The sequence below is a fragment of the Maniola hyperantus genome, chromosome 1 (assembly GCF_902806685.2).
Source record: "Maniola hyperantus chromosome 1, iAphHyp1.2, whole genome shotgun sequence".
NCBI classification, from domain to species: Eukaryota; Metazoa; Arthropoda; class Insecta; order Lepidoptera; family Nymphalidae; genus Maniola; species Maniola hyperantus.
The window spans coordinates 16,334,139-16,358,379 of NC_048536.1; the positions used below are offsets into that span (position 1 = coordinate 16,334,139).

General features: G+C 38.1%; 1 protein-coding gene across 2 annotated transcripts in view; it reads right to left on the minus strand.

Moving 5' to 3' along the window:
• caps (capricious) overlaps window positions 1-24,241 on the minus strand; it is a 399,256-nt gene that overhangs the window by 325,510 nt on the left and 49,505 nt on the right. The window contains exon 1 of one of the 2 annotated variants that reach the window (XM_069500037.1): window positions 9,558-9,577. The exons of the other annotated variant lie outside the window; for it this stretch is intronic. The gene's annotated coding sequence lies outside the window, so the exon portion shown is untranslated. Of the gene's footprint in view, window positions 1-9,557; window positions 9,578-24,241 lie in introns of those variants that run through there. 2 annotated transcript variants of the gene reach the window in all.

Genomic DNA, 24,241 nt, shown 5'->3' on the forward strand with positions numbered 1-24,241 from the left:
GTACTTACTATTGAAAGCAATACCCAACAACAACTCAGTTAAGCAATGTTTATTACTAAACTGAAGGCAAACATTCACTTATACACCTCCAAGGTAAGTCAAATAACATAATTGAACGGCATAAGCACCATTTATAATGTGTTAATTAAATAAGAAAAAACCAATGTTGGACTATACTCAGAAAATTACTTAACCTATCAGACAAAATTTCTAACTATTAGTTATTATTTAGTTAGTTAACCATAAAAAAAAACAGCTTAGAGCTCTTTGCAATGTGTCACCACTTAGAAAATTGTACAATCAGCGGAGTACATTTCATAAAATTCACAAAATTTCTCAAAATATACTGAAATAACTATATAAAAAAACGTTCGGGCGCCATTTGTAAGGTTGGTAAATTGGGCGGAATAGAAATATACCCGGATACGGAATAATCTACCACCTTACAAAGATTAGAGGAAAAAAAAATAATTTTACTTACTTGATCTATCTACCTAGTAAAGAATAGAAGCTAGCCGTCGACTCCCTTGTAATGTATATGAGGTGTTATAAATGAAATTTGCTAGATGTTAGGCAAAATTGTTTTTAATGTAACTTTTACCGGGGTCGCTTAATACATAGTGATGGCTAATAATGCTTAGTTATTCTAGCTTAATGCCAAGACTTAATTTAGATACATTAGAATGCCTTAGGTAGATAGTACATAAAATCTATGTTTTAAATTTAAGATGCCATTGGCATGGAATAGACAATGACACAGTAAAATTCATAAAATTGTTTCAAAATAAAAGCTCAGTAGTAAAGACAGGGTTCTTACTGTACACATACACTAAGAAGGTTCACTAAACTGTTCCAGGATACAATCATTTGCTTACTTGTAGGTGCGAAGACTGCAATGTAGCTGGACGGCATCGGCCAAGATCCAAAACTCAATTTAACTTGATTCTTCACAACCGAAATGTTTCCTTACAAAGATTTTCACCAAGTCTTATCCATAGAAATTAAGTTGCCAACGTGAATGTGCAAAAGAAATAAATACGGAAAACGAAAACTAAAAACGGAAACGCAAACGGAAACCCTGTAACAAAGAAAAACAAGATTATAATTTGTGCTGTGTGAAAATTTCGACACGTGGAATTTTCCCGATCAAACACAACTCACCTATTGAACTCCTGGCCACCAATGGTTTTCAGGAGTCCACCCACAACCCATTATCCTCATTTATTTGGGAAGGTAAAATAAACTGGAACTGAAAGGGAAATCATGAAATTAGGATTTTCTCTAACCAAACCGCCATTTTGTCGAATCCACATTACTTGATTTTTCACTCACCATAATTGATGAAACATTGAAATACGTTAGGATGACTAAATTTATAACAATTGTATTTTCCCAGGCGAAGCCATGGGCGAAAAGGAGTGAGATTTTCCTGGAACGAAAAAATTCGTCTTCACATGTTGACTCCAGAAAAATTCTAAATCTCACCAATCGGTGTTGCCAGACGCAACCCGAGTGTGGCCGCTCTCATTTAGTTTGATCATGAAGCCAATTCATTTTTGAATATTTGCGGAACCTAAGGATATATTATAAGAACCGTTTTGTTAATGACTTAACAATAAACAAATGATATTATGGTTTTATTTAATTATTTTGTTTTATTTTTACGACAATTGACAACGAAGCAAACGCCATCTATTGTGGCTCGAATGAACTCTGAACATCGACCCACGCGTAGTTCTGCACCTTGATGCTAGGTGGCACCAACATACTTTGAACAAAATTGATTTTTATTAAAAGCGAAACGCTAGTTAGTAGTTCAAAATTTACAACGTCACAATGCCTGAGAGTTCTCCATAATATTCTCAAAGGTGTGTGAATTCTACCAGTACGCACATGGCCAGCGTGGCCAAAACTATGGCCAAAACCTTCTTACTCTGAGAGGAGACCCGTGCTCTGTAGTGAGCCGGCGATGGGTTGATCATGATGATGATGATGACATGAGTCATGTGGATGACACACAACTATGTATAAATCGACCGCTGTGGCTTAGTTTATCGGCGAGTTTACTTTAGATTACGGGCATTTCCATCAAACAGTGCCATCTGTCACGGCGTAAACCAATATTCGCTCGCAATCAGCAAACTCAAACGAGCAAACGAGCAAACACGTGGCCAAACATCACGTGATCGATAATTTAAAATTGGATTTACCGCAATGGACTAAGCGCCCGTGAGGGCCAGTCCTTCGTTATTTTATACCACTAGATCATCTTACAAATGCAACAATGGACTTTCAAAAAAATACTACTAGATGATGCCCGCGACTTCGTCTGCGTGGATTTAGGTTTTTTAAAAATCCCGTGGATTTTCCGGGATTAAAAGTAAAAGTATAAGCCAATGTCCTTTCCCGGAATGTAAGCTAACTCTGTACCAAATTTCATCAAGATTGGTTGAACTTTTGGGCCGTAAAAAACTAGCAGACAGACCCACTTTCGCATTTATAATATTAAAGTATGGATTTTGAATAAACCATTTGACTTGATTTGATTTTATAAAAGCCGAAAGTTTGTATGCGCATTGTCCCTAACACACGGAGGAACGATCAGCCACTATGAAGATTGGATCATGATGGCTTTGGCAGCAGGTAATAAAGACGTATAAAATATTTAGTAAAAAGTATAAAGTAATAGTAATTAATAAGTCTATTTTTTTTCTTTGGCATAGTATTAGAAAAAAATACGTCTCCCTGCTAGACACTTTTATGTATGTCTTGGGTGGTCTTATTATCTGTCAAAGCCACCATGATCCAAACTATAAGGTGCGGGGAGCACGGGCAATGTCTGGATGTGCGGGGCATCCCCTCCCCGATTGCCTTTTCGATCTGTCGCGTACTATACATAGTCACTGATCGTTCCTTCCTGTGTTGGGGACAATGCGCATAGAAACTTCCAGCTTTTATAAAATAACGAAAGCCTGGCCCTCACAGGCTCTTTCACTACAACGTCGTTGACCGGATCGCAATGTCGATTACAGTGATTCAATTTAATGAGTGATATTTTGGAACGGTTAAGGCATGGTTAATGTTACCTACTGATGAGATGTGCGATATTAAATATCACAGTGAATATTAATTTTTGCGAGTTGATATTAGAATATAGAACACAAGGAGTGAGGAAGGATTTAGATTTAACAATGCAGTATTATGTGGTCTATAATAGAAATATGCAGTTTTATGGAGTGTCAAATACCTTTGCTGTTGAAATAAATCGAGCTCTTTTTGAGGAAATGGAATTATCGAACCAACCGGGGACCGGAGCTGGCAGCTAGCTACCTTGGTCAAAGAATAAGTTTGGCTATTCAAAGGGGTAATGCTGCCAGCATCTTGGGTACAATGCCCGCAGCGAGACATAGTCGCAATGAGGTTTTAGATTTAATTTAATGCTTTTTTTTTTTTATTTAGCTTTAAGTTTAATAGATATTCTTTTGGAATAAATAAACAGAAATAAATTGATTTGGATTTAATAGAATTAAATATTATTGAAGAGTCTACTAAGCGCAAATATGTCGTAAGTAGTTTGCCAAAATGTAGATATGGAAGATGTCGCGACTCATGAGTACCGAATGTTATCTAAATAAATATAAACGGAAAAGGTGACTGACTGACTGACTGACTGATCTATCAACGCACAGCTCAAACTACTCACCTTTCCTTTCACCAAAGGTTGCCTGGTAGAGATTGCTGTGAGCAATAAGGCCGCCTTTGCATACAATTATTTTTTTAGTTTTAGTTTCTGTAATAGTTATGTAATATTTTTTGTGTGCAATAAAGTATTTCTATCTATCTATCTATCTACTCAACGGATCGGGCTGAAATTCGGCATGTAGATAGCTGTTATGACGTAAGCATCCGCTAAGAATTTTTGAAAATTCAACTCCTAAGGGGGTGAAATAAGGGTTTGAAATTTGTGTAGTCCACGCGGACGAAGTCGCGAGCATAAGCTAGTCAACATACAATATTATAATTCACTCGTAAACGTTAAGTCCTCCATGGCATCCTATATCAATACACGAACAGCCAATAATATAGGGGTTGGATCCCACAGGGGCTCGTTACTCAGCTTTTATGACACTATAGAATACTTTAAGAGCGTTAAACCACCCAATGCCAAAGGGGATGTAGTACTTTACTGGATGTATGGAATATGCCGTTCGAATAACTTTGATATCTTCTATCTATACATTACATAACTGACTGATTGACATAAGAGCCAGCGCGTACCAGACCTTCATCCATACTTAATATTATAAATACGAAAGTGTGTCCGTCTGTCTGTCTGTCTATCTGTCTGTCTGTCTGCTAGCTTTTCACGGCCCATCCGTTCGACCGATTTTGACAAAATTTGGTACAGAGATAGCTTGCATCTCAGAGAAGGACATAGGCTACTTTTTATCCCGGAAAATCAAATAGTTCACACGGGATTTTTAAAATCCTAAATCCACACGGACGAAGTCGCGGGCATCATGTAGTAGTTATGTAAATAAACCTATTTATTGGGTTGTACCTAGATCCTAGATATATGAAGACAAAGATACCGATGCGGGAACTTGACCTGTTGAAATTCGATGTCGAAATTCGGGCAGGACAATTATTATTATTTGAGTAGAATATGTGCATTTTATTATAGTGCATTCAAAATAAACTGGCGTGTTTCCATTTGAGACTGTCATTTGCTATAACAATAGGATTACATTTGACATGCCACGTAAACAATAGAGGTAAAAACCAAACACTGATAGAGCAAATTCATTTTTAAAGGACCCGGTTCAACTTCATAGTGTTGATACTTTTGAATTCACCCGCCACGATTTAATCCTATTGTTATTGTTAATGGTGGTCTCATGTGGAATCACACCAGTTTATTTTGAATGCACTATACACACTTGTGCTAGGCTAGCCTTAGGTATCTATTACTTTATCAGTGTACACTCAAAGCACGTTTCCTCTCGACCCCCGATCAGCCTCGGGAGATAAACACCGCGATCGCAAGCTGATAATTAACTACAAAGTATTTTCAATCTTTGAAGTGTTCGGAAAAACTTTTTCTTTATAAAATCCAAGCGCAAAATAGTGAGTGGATGTTAGAATTTTCTTCTGCAGAAAAATAAGAAGTAGTAAGATCGAGTAGGTAAGTATCTACCCCCCACAATATATTTCACAGGAATATACTCAATGCCATGTTATATTCAATTCAATATTAACAACAACATATTGAATATATTAATGTACATATTGAATATGTTAATGTCAATATGTTAAAATTAACATTTAAAATAAAAATATCAATAAAATTATTTCAATACAATGACAACCCGTCACAATGTCATAATCACCATTTCCGTGCTAGGCCGTGTTGTCGATGCGATTAACGAACATTGCCTTTGATAAATATACCAATCAGCTGCGTCCCTATCCGTTCCATAATTAAACCCCGCAATCGGTGAAATAGGATCGCAATCGAATTAATACTCGCACCGTTTCTTGGCTTAATTTCAGACTGCCCGGCCGAATCCGTTGTGATATATAATACCACAGTGGGAATTTAAACCCCTGGTCATACACAACGCAAGGCGGTAGCGACCACGCTTTCTCGTGGCTTTGATTGGTGGCGCGCTTAAAAGATGAATTGCACTGATATTTTACTCGGGTCGCACGTATACTTAACGTGTGCAGCGATGCGTCACGAGAGCGGCTGTTGAATACAAGTAGCTGTTGTTGCGGCGCAGCATAACGTCAACATATGAAATAATTCCTTGATGTTCCTAAATCATAATGCAAGGAGTTGTATAATTCCTAAATTATACTCTCGTCATTGCTTCTGTGTGTACGTACAGTGACTTGTATTATAATAATCGTCATCTTGGAGAAGTCGCTTTGGGCTCAGTGCCATCTCGCGTTGTGAGTGACCAGAATATATCCCAATGGGAATTACAAATAAAATCATTCTCCCAACGATTTTCAGTGAACAGCTCCGAAAGATTAATTCTAAAACAAAGGCCAGTATGAAGCACGTAATATCAATGTTCACACTATGGAGAGCGAGGGCAAAAGTGCGGCTTTTTAGTGCGAACGCCTTCTTATCTGTAGTTCTTTCTTTATATTACAGTTTGGAGCCTAAAACTTGAGAGCCGCTTTGAAATAGAAATAGAAAAATATTTCATTCAAATAAACTTTTACAAGTGCTTTGAATTGTCAAAAGAATTGGTTCGGAATGCCATTACTAAGTCACGCTACGCAGCCATCACGCGTTCCGTGCGACCAAGTGTTTAAATCACAGTGAGAATAATAAATAGAATCGTTCGGGGAATCTTGATTAGGCTGAGACAGCACCTGCTAGCGTTATTTATTATTACTTACATTACATCGTCGCTTATTCCGCTTATTGTATAAATTATTTTCAATAATAAGCGATTTTTTTCTGGTTTCTACGAGTGGCTACAGCGTATTTTGTAAGTTTGGTAAAAAATTCTAAGTTCATCAGGGTTGTCCAAATCTCTGCCCATTTTGTAAATGTGAAAGTGCGTTTGTTTGTTGGTGTGTTGGTATATTTGTTTGCTGGTTTGTTGGTTTGTTGAATTGTCCTTAAATGACGCCGCAACGGAGGAATGGATCGACGTGATTTTTAACGGACTTCCAAAAAGGAGGTGGTTCTCAACTCAGCCCGTTTTTTTTAATGTATATACATCGATTTTTTGCATGGGTGGAGAGTGACATAGGCTTCTTTTTATCTCGGAAAATCAAAGAGTTCCCACGGGATTCTTTAAAACGTAATTCCACGCGAACGAAGTCGCCGGCATTTGATCAACTTTATTTTTTTAATTCCCTTGTATTTATAAATGAACTAACTAACTGTACATTTTCAATAGTTTAAATGATTTTACAAAAATTCCAAGGTCCTAAAATATGTATAATAAAAATATCCAAAATGTCATGAAATTCTAAATACTTCCAAAATTCAAAATACGAAAATGTTTTGTATCAATAGAGCCGTCGACGCCGAATAAGGCCGAGTTTACACGAACAGCTCCGTATATAGCCGATTCGCGCTGCGAACCATCAGGCCAATTAGGAGGTTCCGATAATGAGTTGTCAAAACAAGGATTTCATTACGCCAACTTACAAAAGCTGCTCGCATAACTCTTTTCAATGTGGATATACGGTTTATTTTTAATTGACGAGTTCGTTTGTTAATCTTGCTTAAATACCAAAGTTGATTGCGAAAGTTCTGTAGTGCTACGTCGGATTTTAAAGTTTTACGCAAATCCGACAATTAGTGTGTACCATGTTTTTTGGGCAACGGCAAATGTTGGCTGGATTAGAGTGCTTGTTTGATCGGATATTTCATCAATTAATTGGTATGCTTAGCTTAGCTACTCATTTTAAGCTATCTACTTTATTTGCTTGGACCAAATAACCTTGTTCGCGCCATATTTTGACAGTCATGCGGTGCCGATTTCAAAAAATTCTTCAAGAAGATTTACGTGACCAAAGATACGGCGCGCGGCGGCGTGGGCCTCCGGTAGATAGTCTTCGGTAGGGGTTTCAAAAATCCTTTTTTAGCGGATGCCTACGTCATAATAGCTACCTGCATGCCAAATTTCAGCCCGATCCGTCCAGTAGTTTGAGCTGTACGTCGATAGATCAGTCAGTCAGTCAGTCAGTCACCTTTTCCTTTAATATATTATTTAGATTTGTATAGTCCACGCGGACGCTGGCATAAGCTAGTAAATTAATATAGAAGCACCTAGTAGGTTTTAATGAAAAACATAGTATACATGACTCTTTAACTACTTGAAAGTTAGTGTATGATAACATGGTCGTAAAAAAAACGAAAACGGCTCCCCCGTGGACGCTTAAAGTTTCCAAGATGGATTGTTATGTCTGCTTAGTTGCTTACTCTATGGCTACCTACTTGTTTGCTTTTCATAAATGCATTGGCTGCATGTTGGCAGTGGCGTGCAGGTCATAGAGGCATAAATGCACTGCTTACCCCAGTTGTAATAGCTCAATGCATATTTTTCATTATGACCTGCCAGTAAATAGGTTCCTACCTAACTAATGCCTACCCTGGCTTTAAACACTGTGCACGCCACTGCTGATGTTGGATATATATTGTTACGAGAGATGAAAGTAGTTTTAGCGTTTAAACTATAGTGAGTGTTTTCCATCTAAATATATAAATCGAAAAGGTGACTGACTGACTGACTGACTGACTCACAACGCACAATAATTCAAAGTACTGCCTTTGAATTATTGTGCGTTGCATACGGGCTGAAATTTGGCATGCAGATAGCTATTTTAACGTAGGTAGACATATTTTTGAAAATTCTAACCCTAGGGGAGTAAAATAGAGGTCAAAAATTCGTGTAGTTCACGAGGACGAAGTCACGGGCATGAGCTAGTGATAAATATAGAAGAATCCGACTATACTCACGTATATTTAGTCGACGTAAGCCCAACTAGTTTCGAACCCATCTGGGGTGATTTTTAGGGTTCCGTACCTCAAAAGGAAAAACGGAACCCTTATAGGATCACTTTGTTGTCTGTCTGTCAAGAAACCTACAGGGTACTTCCCGTTGACCTAGAATCATGAAATTTGGCAGGTAGGTAGATCTTATAGCTGACATTCGGGGAAAAATCTGAAAACCGTGAATTTAGGGTTAGATCACACAAAAAAAAAATTGTGGTCATGAACTAATAATTAGTATTTTCAATTTTCGAAGTAAGCAACTATATCAAGTGGGGTATCATATGAAAGGTCTTCACTTGTGCATTCTAAAACAGATTTTTATTTATTTTTATGAATCACAGTTTTTGATTTATCGTGCAAAATGTCGAAAAAATACGATTGTAGTACGGAACCCTCAATGCGCGAGCCTGACTCGCACTTGGCCGGTTTTTTCACAGGGACTGACGGATTAGAATGCAACTTGGCATAGATACGTCTTATAGGTAATACCTACTCAGGACATTTAAGTAGGAGGTATACTTATCTAGTATTTATATCAAAATTTTAAAAAACCCGTTTCCAATATTGAAATGAACTTAACGTAGGTAGGTAATAGGTATACAGTTTCGTAGAATCTTACAATACACGTATTTATACAAATGTACAATACACGTATTTATACAAATCGAAACTTACTTAAAAATAAAATTGGTACCTAAGAGGTGTTAAAATATATTTTTAGGGTTCCGTATCTCCAGAGAAACAAAGAACCTTATAGGTTCACTTGTTGTCTGTTAAGAACCCTCAAGGAAATCAAAACATATAGATAGGGAAAGTAGATACTTCCCGTTGCCGTAGAATCTTAAAATTAGGCAGGTCGCAAGCGAAAACTCCGAAACCGCGAATTTGTGGTTACATCACAAAGAAATATAAAAAAGTGTTATTTATTTTATTTACCTACTATGGTACTCACCACGTACTCACGGAACCCTTCGTGTGCGGGTCCAACTCGCACTTGCCTGGTTTTTTCAAAATGGAAATACCTACTTACCGAGATGAAAATCAGATAATGAAAGCAGCCTCACCTGCGAACAAGTAAATATTTATACGTTAGATTTGAGAGCTTCGTTTAAAGGTGATCGTAAACTTAGAGACTATTCGCAAAAGCCGTAAAAGCCTCAAAATGTGAATTATAATAAATGTGATAGTCTGGCTATTACCTCTTATGGACACAAGATACTTTTCATATTTTAATGTAGATAACGGCTACACACCACGATTCATTTGATGTTTTTGCTGTCGACATTTCAACCCAATTCAATTATTGCACGGGTCGCGGTCACAACGAGACACGATAGTCGTGACCACGACCAGTGCAACGGGTACATACCTGTTATCTACATTCAAATGTGTCGTTAAACCACGAAAGAAGCTTAAAATCATAAGATACTTTGCATCCCGAGGAACCATAATTCATACGGGATTTTTAAAATCTAAATTAACGCAGATGAAAATGCGGGCATCAGCTAGTATGTCACAATTTATGCGTGTATTACAATACAATACCCGTGTGATACAGATACATTAGCAGCAAGATTTAGCAGCATCGGGTGCATCGCAGATGATTTCATCAAAGGTCAACGCTGACGTAATTTCTTGTACTTTTAAAGCGCTCCTGTGATTGCTGACCTCGAGAAAATTGCGGCTCTTGCGCCTCCCGATGGGAATCTTACGGTCATGTGCGATCTCCCTTATACGTTAGATTTGCAAGCAGTCTTCGCTTAAGGCGGGCTAAGTGTGTTTTTCATTGAATCCAATTTCTTTGTGCGCATCAAAAAAGTTGTGAAGCCCCCCATTCATGTGAGAGCGGCGCCTTTCAAAACCTCGCGCAATGAATGTATGGCATGTCTGAGTGACAGGCGCGAAGAAAAGTGTATTTAAAATAAATACGAGTACATACAAGCAAAATGGCAGTCGGATTCGCGTACCAAGAGTTTTTTTATAATAGCCTAAGAGCCTGTGGAAAGTTTGAGGAGGTATTTGTTTACTTTGAATGCGTTGCTTTTCGTTGCCGGGTCGTGACACCGTCGTGGCTCTGCCTGAAAATCAGCGCTGAGTCAAATACTGCAGCATGATGCTGAGGCAGTAGCCCTTTCAGCTCAAACAAGACATCATTTTTGTCTTTAGTACTTTTGAGCTCGTAGTTTTAAGTGTACCTTAAGTTTGAATTTTGTAATTTTTAACATATATTTCTTTTTCGCTATAGGCGCACGCTTGACCACGATCACACCTGATGGAAAGTGATGATGTGGCCTAAGATGGGACGCGGTTTGGTTAAAAATAATAAACTTTTATTTTTTATTCATTATGGCAAACAAGTCGTGATTAAAAATATGACTGCCCTGTCAAAAAGTACATTTTAGCTCGTAAAAAGTACTTTTTACATTTGAAATAATTATACAGGCACAATATTGTTGTTTTTCTCAATTTCCTGAAAATCTCAATCCCACCGCCCGCCGCACTGTTCGACTGACAGGTCTAGCTATACAGGTGAACTGAAATGAATTTATTTGAAATTAGCTTATGCTCGCGACTTCGTCCGCGTGGACCACAAAAATTACAAACCCCTTTTTCACCCCTTTAGGGGATGAATTTTTAAAAATCCTTTCTTAGCGGATGCCTACGTCAAAATAGCTATCTGCATACCAAATTCCAGCCCTATCCGTCTAGTAGTATGAGCTCTGCGTTGATAGATCAGTCAGTCAGTCAGTCACCTTTTTCTTTTATATATTTAGATGACTCTTATGATCTGTCAAGATTCTACCACCTGGTTCTGAAAGCAGACTGTACTGAGAAGAGCCAGAACAACCCATCTCATACTTTCAGTTTTTCTAGCACCTCCACAATATCTCCCACCGGCTCTTAGACCATGAAACGTATGAGTTTGTATAGTAGGTAATAGGTATACGTAAGAGTATTCTTCATTACACGTCTTTAAATAAGACGCAGTAAAGATGACGTGTAGTCACATTTTTATAGGCGACGCTACATGAGGAAACATGGCAATTCATGCAATTTGTTTTTTTTTTAAATGGTTTATTCAAGCAAACTTTATACAAGTGCTTATGAATAGTCAGGTACTTTTAATTTACCACTGGTTCGGAATTCCGTTCCTACCGAGAAGAACTAGCAAGAAACTCGGCGGTTGCTCTTTTTAATTTTTCAATTTACAATGTTATTATACCGTACTATACAAGCCATTGCAGCCCCGTGCATTGCTGGAGCGAGTCAAATCCAAGCTTTTTTATCATTTACATAGTCTGCGACTATATCATAATATGCTTTTTTTAGGAGCATACTTTTAACACATTTTTTAAACTTGTGTAAAGGCAAGTTTGCATGGATTATCTATAAATTCAACCTTTCCATGTCGTGCTTGTTAACTTTTCTGTTTTCTTTTTATATTGCTAGGATTGCAAGGATAGATCATTATCTACTATCTACACGGTTTTTTTTAAATTACTGATTGAAATCAAATCAAATTAAATCTCTTGTTTTGTGAGCTCAATAAACTTTTATATATTTTTTATTTTTTAAATCAGTGGGTAGATACCCATATTATAAATGCGAAAATTTGTTTGTTTATTGGATTGTTGGTTTGTCCTTCAATCACGTCGCAACGCAGCAACTGATTGACGTGATTTTTTCCATGGGTATAGTTAAAGACCTGGAGAGTGACATAGGCTACTTTTTATCCCGGAAAATCAAAGAGTTCCCACGGGATTTTTAAAAACCTAAATCCACGCGTACGAAGTCTTAATGATATTTTGGCACAAAAAGAGCTTTCAGGATAAGATCTATAAAGTAAAGATAGGCGTTATTGGCTATTTATGGCAACGGTTAATCAACAGTTATTTAGTTTCAATACCGATATTGATAACCGTTTCCGAATATCGGTATCAGAGTTGTGTTTCAACTAATTTAATATGCGCAACGCGCAGCGGTTTCCGTAGTAGTAACTAAGCTAGCTGCCGTATCAATACCGTCTGTATAGCTAGCGCGCGCATATTCACTAAAATAAAACCAATTTTACTTTCATGAATATCGTGAAGTAAGTCCATAGCAGCAAAGTTTAATTTGATCATTGACATAAGTCAAACTATAGTGGACGCCTGCACGAATAGTTTGTCTGTGACTGGACTGTGTCCAGTTAACCAAAAACATTTCACGAAGATTGATAAACCAAAGAGGACCTTATCTCTATTACTTTAAGGCTAACTGTATTAAGATTGATAGATCAAAGTGTAATGGACAAGTACTTGTACAGTTAAGCCTTAGCGTAATAGAGATAAGGTTTGGTTTACCAAGTTCTTAGTTACTAAGCCGGTAGCCAATAACCGCTCCTTCTCAGCTTTCAGTTAAAGAAAGAAAGAGAAGGCATAATTATTGCGTTTCTAGTTACCAAAAAACCAAACAATGTATTGTCAGTTGCCAGTTGGCAGTGTTGCGTTGTCAGGTGGTTCGTCATAGATGATAGCTGATAACCGTTGTTAGCTACGACAATAACGCTACGGTACGCTATAGGCACGGCAGCGGTTTTCAGTTAAGTTAAGCTATAGCGGACACATGTCTACTATAAAGTGTTGCGACACTCGAATACTATCAACGTTGCTGACGCATAAAATCTTGTACTAAGCGTACAGGTTTCCTCACGATGTTTTCCTTCACCATTAAAGCAAGTGATACTTAGTAAGTACATCACAAATCACATATTTTACAAAAGTATTACATTTCCCCTTTAGCAACGACTTGTGTTGAGGACTGTACACAATTGAAGTGGACTATCAACGTCATAGCTATCGATCTTGGAGGCAGGGCGACGCAGACACGTCGCCAGCCGCCACTACAGCGGTAATGGATGGCCAGTGACGTGCGTTGCAGGACTGTACTGGTGTATGTGTGTAGTGTGGAATTGAAGACAATCTATTGCAGTTTGCTGGATTTAATTTAGATTATATGTGCTCTTCATGCACTGCACCCTACATAAAATATCCAGCCGTGTATATCACTTAGTGGTTAAGACAACTGCGTCCTAATCGGAAGGTCGTGGGTTCGATTTTGACTACTTCGATCTTCGCAATCATCGTGAGGAAATCTGCACACCCGAGAGTTCTCCATTATCTAAATCAAAATCTATTCACTTTTATAATGTTTTCGAAGGTGTGTCATAATCATCATCATCATCAACCGATAGACGTCCACTGCTGGACGTAGGTCTCTTGTAGGGACTTTCACACGCCACGGTCTTGCGCCGGCTGGATCCAGCGGCTCCCTGCGACTCGTCAAAGATGTGTAAAGTCTGCAAAGTCAAAGTGCGCTTTATAGATCTCAGCCTGAGTCTCTAGATCCGTCACGGTTCTTACGCAGAAAAATACTAAGTATATTATCTACACTTATGTAAAAAAATATAACTGCTCTCTTGCTTTGCCGCAGTCGACTAAAAGGGAGTATTTATCTAACTATCGACACCTAATCAATCGTATTCCAATCACGAATAGATTGGTTACAAAGTGCTCGACCGTTACTGATAAGCCATGTAATTGCAGCTCATACGTCTACATTCTACAATTGAGACCTCTGCCTTGATATCGATAGTATTGATAGTAATTGATAGTTTATTTGAGTCAGTACAGTCGTGGAGATAGTTTAATCAAATTTTCCTTATTAATAGGTCACAATTCACAATTTGACCTAGTAAATCTAAATATATATAAGGAAAAGGTGACTGACTGACTGACTGACTGATCTATCATCGCACAGCTCAAACTACTGGATAGCGATCGGGCTGAAATTTGACATGCAGACAGCTATTATAATGTAGGCGTTCGCTAAGAAATAATTTTTGAAAATTCAACCCCTAAGGGGGTGAAATAGGGGTTTGAAGTCCACGCGGACGAAGTCGCGAGCATAAGTTAGTATCTATATAAAAATCCCGCAAATTGCTAATGCGCGTCGCCGCCCTTTTAGTGACGTCAGCACTAGACTGAAGTTTCGAGCTGATGGTATATTTTTATTTCGGCTGACGACAAATGATGTCATTTCGATGTTAATGAGACATGGTTCCAGCGCAATAGCAATTTGCGGGACTTATACTAACATTTTTTTAAATCTTTATTGAAAAAGCTTGGTCGCTTATTCGACTACGTCGCTCCGTAAGGTTTACCTAAAATCACTACCCCTATAATAAATGCGAAAGTGTGTTTGTTTGTTAGTTTGTTGGTTTGTCCATCAATCACGTCACAACGGAGCAAAAATCACATCCCGTTGCTCCGTTGTGACGTGATTGAAGGACAAACCAACAAACAACACAAACTCTCATCAGTACCCATGTTATAAATGCGAAAGTGTGTTTGTTTGTTGGTTTGTTGGTTTGCCTTCAATCACGTCGCAACAGTGCAACGGATTGACGTGATTTTTTGCATGGGTATAGATAAAGACCTGGAAAGTGACATAGGCTACTTTTGATCCCAGAAAATTAAAGAGTTCCCACGGTATTTTTAAAAATCTAAATCCACGCGGACGAAGTCGCGGACATCATCTAGTTTATATTTTGGGTAGTGATAGCAAATCTCTCGATTTCTATGGTCAAAGTCGCCCATATTTCGCGTAGACGTAACCACGACGTAACTCAAGCCGGTCGGGTCTTGGGACGACGAAGTGGCGCCAAAGCTTCTACTTTCTCGACTAGGGCAAAGATTAGGCACCGTTTAGTACTCTCTCTCTCTCCGGTCGTTCCTTCATTGCTGAAGATCGTGGTCCTGGAAAACTGCCCTCGAATGGCTTATCTGTTTCCATCGGCTTCTGTCGGTGGCCATTTTTACAATGTGATGAAATCCACACCAGCTGGACTCCTTTAGCTGGTCGGACCACCTAGTTGGTGAGCGGCCTTTCGGTCTTTTGCCCTCAGTGTTGCCCGTCACTATGAGCTTTTCTAAGCTGTCGTCCCCCCGCCGTATGATGTGGCCGAAATATGAGAGTAATCGTTGGTAACATATGGAGGAGAGTCGAGCAGTGATCTCGAGTTGCGAAAGGATAGACACGTTTGTGCGCTTGGCAGTCCACGGAATCCGTAGCATCCGCCTCCAGCACCACATTTCAAACGCGTCTATTCTTTGCCTTTCTCTAGCTTTGATAGTCCATGTCTCTACTCCATACATAAAAATTGGGAAGATTAAGGCACGAACGAGACGGGTCTTGGTTTTGAGTGATATGCCTCTGTTCTTCCAAATCCCAATTAATCCTGTCACCGTTTAGTACGCAGATATGGTAAATCATTCATTTTCATTTATTTCTGTCATAACATTATTGTCTGTAGTTGGTACTCTACTTGTTTGGCACCCAAAGAATTGTTAAGATTTATTTTTCTTAATTACCTACATCCATAGTTTTATTAATTACCTACATCCATAGTTTTATTAATTACCTACATCCATAGTTTTATTAATTACCTACATCCATAGTTTTTATCCATAAGCCTGCATGCATTCACGTCAGACATTGGGCTTATAATTATCTATATATATAAAAGGAGAAGGTGACTGACTGACTGACTGACTGACTGATCTATCAACGCACAGCTCAAACTACTGGACGGATCGGGCTGAAATTTGGCATGCAGATAGCTATTATGACGTAGGCATCCGCTAAGAAAGGATTTTTGAAAATTCAAGTCCTAAGGGGGTTAAATAGGGGTTTGAAATTTTGTAGTCCACGCGGACGAAGTCGCGAGCATAAGCTAGTTAATAATAATAATTTACCAATTTGTTAATTGCAAAATAATTTCTACTATTATAATATGATGTAGATTAGTTTTATTAAAAACCTCTTCGATTTTCTTGGATAAAAAATCCTATGTCCGTCCCGTGTATGCACTATGCAAGCATCTTATGGGTCTTTCGACAAGATCAGTTAAACCGTGATATTAGGTACCAGACAGATAGGTAGACAGACTGACACAATTTCACCGAAAAGACCAGGTTCCAGTTATATAAAATTCTAAAAGGTAAGTATTTTAACCACAGCTCTTATTATTTATATACGTAGGTATGTTTTGTAGAGTTGCGCAGTGCTTGGTTGTGTCAGCTCAGTCAATGAGCCCAAACCATTCCGTGACTCGAATATAAAACATGATTCATCTGAGGCCGTTTGTTGATATCCTCCCTGCTTTAGTTATACTAGCTTATACTCGCGACTTCGTCCGCGTGAACTACACAAATTTCAAACCCCTATTTCACCCCCTTTGGCGTTGAATTTTCAAAAATCCTTTCTTAGCGGATGCCTACGTCATAATAGCTATCTGCATGCAAAGTTTCAGCCCGATCCGTCCAGTAGTTTGAGCTGTCCGTGTATACTGTATAGATCAGTCAGTCAGTCACCTTTTCGTTAAAAATATTTAGATTATGTGCCTGTAGCGTTCTACTTCAATGAATTCAAAGGCTAAGATATGATATCTGATTTATTTAAGAATTTGTGAATGAAGTAAAACCTAAATAATAATTTTAAAAATCAACCGGTCAAGTTCTACTTCTACACTACACACTTGTCCGAAATAATACTTTTAAAGTAAGAAATTAGATCAGTAGTTATAAAATAAATAGTTTTAGTAGACCTAAATAGTTTTAAAATTCCAAATAGATATTAGGTATTTACAAGAAAATAATGCTAAAATGTACCATCTGTTCTTGGTCCTCACATCATTACCGAGTCGGTATAGCATTACGCTCACCACAGATTTCATACGCCCTGGAGGATCTCGCATCGGGTTCCTTGCTCGATTCACTCGGGGCATTCCGTGACGAGAATAAATATCATCCTATATCCTGATAGAATACGAGGGTATACGTATGTATGTCCTCGTTTGGGATAATTCACAATACCTAATTGATAAGTACGGATATCGGTTGCGTTCTCGATAAGTACGGATGGCTTGCAATAGTTATCAATGTCAAAGCTTCGCTGAAAAAAGGGAATAAGAGCCTATACCTAATCTGGCAGGGAAACTTGACAGAAGCTCAGGTCTGGAATGCGCAGGAGAGCAAGCATGGCTACTAGTCTGCTGGGGGACAGAAATTAGAAATGACGTGCGTGAAGCTAAGACAAAGATGTACCTACTTAGTTTAAAACTATTTTCGATTGTGAATCATTGCCGTACACATATTACAATATCTAATTTATATATATAAAAGGAAAAGGTGACTGACTGACTGACTGATCTATCAACGCACAGCTCAAACTACTGGACGGATCACGCTGAAATTCGGCATGCAGATAGCTATTATAACGTAGGCGTCCGCTAAGAAAGGTTTTGTCAAAATTCAACCCCTAAAGGGGTAAAATAGGGGTTTGAAGTTTGTATGAAAGTCTGTCAGTTTTGAAGTGTCGATAAAGAAGTTATGTAGTTAATATTTTTGCAATTAGCAGTATGACATACTTTATTAAGCTTATGTTAAAATCTCATAGTTAAAAATCAAACCTAAGGGTGTAAAATAGGGGTTTAAAATTTGTGTAGTCCACGCGGACGAAGTCGCGGGCATAAGCTAGTACGATTCTAAATTAGATATTATTCCACGTCAATAGAAAAGTGAAATGGTAAAATGTATCATATTCTGTAGCTAGAGCACACGAGTAGGTAGATATAGACTATCTACTCATGTGGCTAGAGCTAAAGACCACACTACGGATTCAATACGCTCCAGAGGATCGCACGGAGTTGGGTTTCCTGCTTAGTCGATACACCCGGGGCAATCCGTGATGCGAATAAAAATCACCCCATATCCAAGTCCGTTTGTTGATAAATCCCTCTCTTCTTCATAAGTGCTTGTAGTTCGCGTAAATTGAATGCTATGCTCCGAATTCGACATCTCCTGATACCAAAAATATGAAGATTTAAGTCTAAATTCTCAGTTAAGTTATACTATGCCGATTTTCTTGTCTTTCTCTAAACTAAATTTAGAGTACCTATCTGATTTTTTTTCTTTTTAAAGAACGGAACAGAATTTTACATTTAAAGACTCTAAATTTTAGTACACGCTACAAATTTAAACAATAGGCTCGCAACTGGCAGCTAAAGTCACGAGGTTTAACAACTCTAAATTAAATTTTAAACTGTCAAACTGGGTCTGTCCTTTTCATATTACATTAGAAAGAAGAGGATGTGAATGAAAATCATCCCTTATCCAAGTCGTTTTGTTAATAAATCCCTCTCATCTTCATAAGTGCTTGTAGTTCGCGTAAATTGAATGCTATGCTCTGAATTAGATCGGTTCTACATATGTATGACGCGTTGAACTTAGATCGCAAATAGGATTCAATGTTTGTGTCCGATTTGAAATTTAATGATGGCCTTGTTAATTTTGTGGCCAAAGCATTGATTTAGTTAAACCACATGAGTATATATTCTTATGTACTCGTGTGGTTAAACGCTGGAAATGTTATTATTTATTAGTAAAATTTAATTGAAGCTTTTATTTAATTGGAGGTAGGTACAATTTAGCAGTAGGCCTGACCGGACAGCCCCTTTCCTGAAGATTTGCGTATTGCAGTACCGGGGAAGGACGGCCAGCGAAGGGAGGAGATTTTAGTCCGTAGGACGCTGAGAAAGCCTCAGTGAAGTCGGGCATGCCAATAGGTATCCATGAGGATTTCCTCCTACCCAATAAAAAAAAAGAAAAAAAAAGGTACAATTTAGCAGCTGTGATAGCCTAGTTATTAAGACGTCAGCATCCTAGTCGAGCGGTTTGGGATTCGATCCTACCCGCGCACCTTTAACTGATAGAAAATATCACGAGGAAACCTGCATGTCTATATACGAGTTCTCCATAGGTGCGTGAAGTCTGCCTGTTCGCAATTGCCCAGCGTGATAAACTATGGCCAAACCCTTCTCATTCTGAGAGGATTTTGCAAGGAGGAGGAGGATACCCGTGTTAAGTTGTATAAGCCGACAATGGGTTAGTGATGATGATGATGTCATTTTAGCAGCAACTCCGGCCTTTGTACTTGATTTTTATTCATATGCCCTGCTCTTAGTAAATAAGAAAATTAATACTTCTCTAAATACATCATTAAATACATCTCTCGTCAATAAAACCGACTCTGAAAATATACTCTTTGTATTACAAATTAGAACTAATTCTGTTTCAAATATTTTATCCACAAATAGATTTTGAAATAATAGTTTGAAAATAAGGTTGACAGACGAAATCGTTTTATGGCAAAGTAACATTCCGAGATAAAAGTCGTAATTAGTTTTGGACACTTAGACATGCTGTTACGAGAGCCTTAACTCGTCTACGTATTAATTAATTATACGATAGAGTTCTTTGTGCATAATTGATTTGATTAAGTGAATGCGAAGACACTACTAAGTTCTTAATTAGGTCTCGCTGAAAGAGAATTTCGGTTCTATAAGTATAAAGGTTAGAAAGATAGACTTGTATTTACAAACCTTTTTAACTTGCTAGTATCTAGTAGATACTATCTATAAGAAAAGGTCAAATTTTAAAGACGTGCCAGAACAAGCGTGGATTGTAGAACTGAAATGTGTGCCACAAAATGAAATTATTAAATAGTTCTTAGATCGTTCTTAGAACCTCTCAGCTGGGTACACTTTCTGGCATAGTGAAAATACTACTGTATGATGATTGATGATTGATGAGGTCTTTCATAGTTTTTACACAAAGATTAGCATTGGATCCATTTCATATATTATACATTATATTATGTAGATGCATATAACATTGGAAGCTTAAATGCTTGCTCCAATCTAATTTTTTTGAGTTTATTGACTCTCATATTGTCAATATTTAAATGGGTGCAATTATTTTTTGGTGTCTTACAAGGACGTGTTTTGGGTCCATTAGTTTTTTTAGTGTACATCAATGACTATTATACCCCAAACCGCAACTAATGCACTACGAAACCAAAAAATAAGCGCATCGAGTATCACAATTCCTTTTGTTTAAACGCCGTATCCAGTTATTTGTGTTCATTGTTTCCGCCAATGGCCCTCGTAAAACAATAAGTGGGCATTGTTCGTTGACGGCAATCATCGTAAAACGCTTGCATCTGTGCTTTTGCCACTTCATCGAGTTTTTATATTTGAAATGGCCGCGCGGTGCGTGTCACATTCACGCAGAATGCTAATGAGGGTTCCATTTCCATAAAGTACCTACTATAAAGTTTATTGTGAGAAAAATACATGAAAAATACCTTATAAAGCGATGTTTTACGTGTAGCGATTAGAAGTATGGGTTGGTTCATTATGGCTGTGGCTGTGGTGCTTTTTTAGGTTTCCGTACCTCAAAAGGAAAAACGGAACCCTTATAGGATCACTTTGTTGCCTGTCTGTCAAGAAACCTACAGGGTACTTCCTTCATGAAATTTGGCAGGTAGGTAGGTCTTATAGCAGACATAAGGGGAAAAATCAATAGTGCAACGGGTGGAGTTTGAACCGGCAACCTTTTGGAAGTCAGTTAACCGTTGAGCTATTGAGATATTTGATAAAATAATATTTCATTCCATTATTATTCATTAATTTCTGAATATCCTGTTTCTACTTCATTTCTTTAACATAATATTAATATGAATTCAGTCACATTTCAACATGTTTATACAATTTCCATTTTTATATGTTCGGAAAACTATGCTAAAAGTGAAAGCGAACTCGTGCTCGAGAACCTTCATTTTTAGGGTTCCGTACCCAAACGGTAAATCGGAGCCCTATTATTTTCACTCTGCTGTCCGTCTGTCCGCATGTCACGGGTCTCTGTCTAGCTCGTAGACGATATGAGTGACAATCCTGTATACTTTTTATTCTTTTATCTCAAAAAAAAAGCAGCGGGAGGCTGTCAAAGTTGTCAGTTCTAGACCATTTTTGTGACGGGTCTATCGGTCTATCTCAAACACTAAACTAGTATTTACTTATCAGTCTCATCCGCGACGCGAGCGCGAACTGACTCCCTTGAAAAAGGACCCCGAATGGGTTCGAAACTAGTCGGGCTAACGTCGACTAAATACGTGAGTACAGCCGTTGACAGATATTATATATAGTATTTACTTACTTTATTGAAGCAACAGATACTGAAAAAAAAACCGATTCCAAAGTAGTTTGTATTGTAAGCTGTGACCAAAACATAATTATGTACAGAACCCAAAAAAGCGAGGCACGACTCGCACTTGGCCGGGTTTTTATTAATGTCGTTAGTTTACTTTATCAGATGGTTATCGTGATACTTGTAACGTGAAAAATTGTTTTGTGTATTTTGTAACACAAAATTATCTTGTGTATTTCGTAACACAAAATTGTTTTGTGTATTTTGTAACACAAAACGGGTACGTGTTCCTCGTTCCGGTACACGGGAACGATGTGTGCGTTGCGTAACCGGGGAATGTACGGAATTAGGTATTTGACTATCATGATCAACCCATCACCGGCTCACTACAGAGCATAGGTCTCCTCTCAGAGTAAGAAAGATTTTGGCCATAGTCTACCACGCTGGCCATGTGCGGATTGGTAGATTTCACACACCTTTGAGAACATTATGGAGAACTCTCAGGCATGTAGGTTTCCTCACGATGTTTTCCTTCACCGCAAGTGATATTTAATTAATAAAAACGCACATAACTCCGAAAAGTGAGAGGTGCGTGCCCGGGATCGAACCCCCGACCTATTAGTAGGCGGACGCCCTAACCACTAGGCTATCACAGTTTCTACTAATTGACTATATGAAAAAAAAATTATTTCTCAGTGATTATTAAATAGAGGTTCTTCCAAAATAAGTAAAATCCACGCCCTTTATTCCATTTTCAACACCTAATATATACATCGTCTAATGTCTCATAATAGGTATCTATATTTCGTCAACTTAAACAAAATTCTTTCAATGTATTGATCAAATATCTAATCTATAAAAACACTTTCCCATATATGTATTTATTTTGTGGCCGAATTATCTTAAATACGAAACTCGTATAATTATTTCACAACGTAAAAACGGCCATTTGACTAAACACCCAAAAATCGATGATATGTAAAATTTATCTCGGCTCGTAAAGATAGCTTTAACTACTCGGACGAAAGGTGAGGTGCATTAGTTGGTATATCTCCAATTAAGGGGGGCTCTATCAAATTAATAGGCCCGTCGTGGGGACAATGAGATGCTATAGACATGTAGATCAAGAGCTGGTAATCAATATTTTTGAAGTAAAAATTCTTTAGGCGTCACATAAAACTTGAAAGTAACACGAACTTGAGTTGAGAGTGACGAAACATTTTTCGTCACTCTCAACTTTCGCGCGGATGTAATTTTTTTGAGGTTCAAGCCCGGATCATAATTGACACAAATGCAATATTCACAAAACCCAGCTTAAAGGTAAAAATTAAGATTTAAATAAACTGCTAATTGCTATGGCCCTTACGAGTCTATCTACCTATGAACAGATTCCGTAAGATGGAGAGAAATGAAGATATGCCTATATTATTCATCATTAATCATTATAGGCAAAATAAAGATCATTACTGGACTTACAAAATAGTACCTACATTAGTCGACCTTCTTGCTAAGTGCGAGCGAAGCGAGTGAGAAGAAAATAAAAACAGAAATATAGACATAATTCACCTAATTTCGCTTTAACAACTGCTTGTAACTGATAGGGTATCGATTGTTTTATATACGAGTATGTACGCTGAAAAAACTTAAATAAAACATGTAACATACCTATTTGCTTTGCCGTACTTACACCTACTCCTAGACTTGTACAATGGGAAGGTATAGACTTATGGGACTGCAGTGAGAGCGTCGTCTGATAAATGTCGGGAATATTAACAATCGAGAGTCGTTCGGTGATACTTAATGTTGAAACTTGTTTATGAATGAGGCAACGATATGAATGTGTTATAATGTATTATAGGCACTTACTATATAGGTAAGGTACTTACGAGGAGACTTCTTCTCTAAACTTCTTTTAAACTATTGGTGTCTGGATATCTATCCTATTGTATGATAGGTATCAGTGTTGATAAGATGGGCAGATATATAAAAGGAAAAGCTGACTGACTGACTGACATTTATCAACGCACAGCTCAAACTACTAGACGGATCGGGCTGAAATTTGACATGTAGACAGCTATAATTATGTCGTAGACATCCCCTAAGAAAGGATTTTTGAAAATTCCACCCCTAAGGGGGTAAAATAGGGGTTTGAAATTTGTCTAATCCACGCGGGCGAAGTCGGGAGCATAAGCTAGTCTAAATATATAAAAGGTAAAGGTGACTGACTGACTGACTGATCTATCAACGTACAGCTTATCGGCTTGGCATGCAGATAGCTATTATGACATAGGCATCCGCTAAGAAAGGATTTTTGAAATCCACGCGGACGAAGTCGCGAGCATAAGCTAGACAAATATAATGGAAAATTCACTGTCCACTGAAGTAAGTAATTGCAATTAATAAAATATATTGATTGACGCTGGTTCCCTGGGAACGGGGACGGGCGCTAATGTGGGACGCAACTTGCGTTGACACATTGGCCCCGTGTCATATCAGGAAGACAGCATCAAGACCGGGAGCCGCAGCAGAAACAGCTGAAAACGGCAAGCGGCGCAAGTATGCCTCTCTTATAGAGAGTTACATTTTTGTGCCGTTTGCCGTGGAGACCCTGGGGCCATGGAGTCTT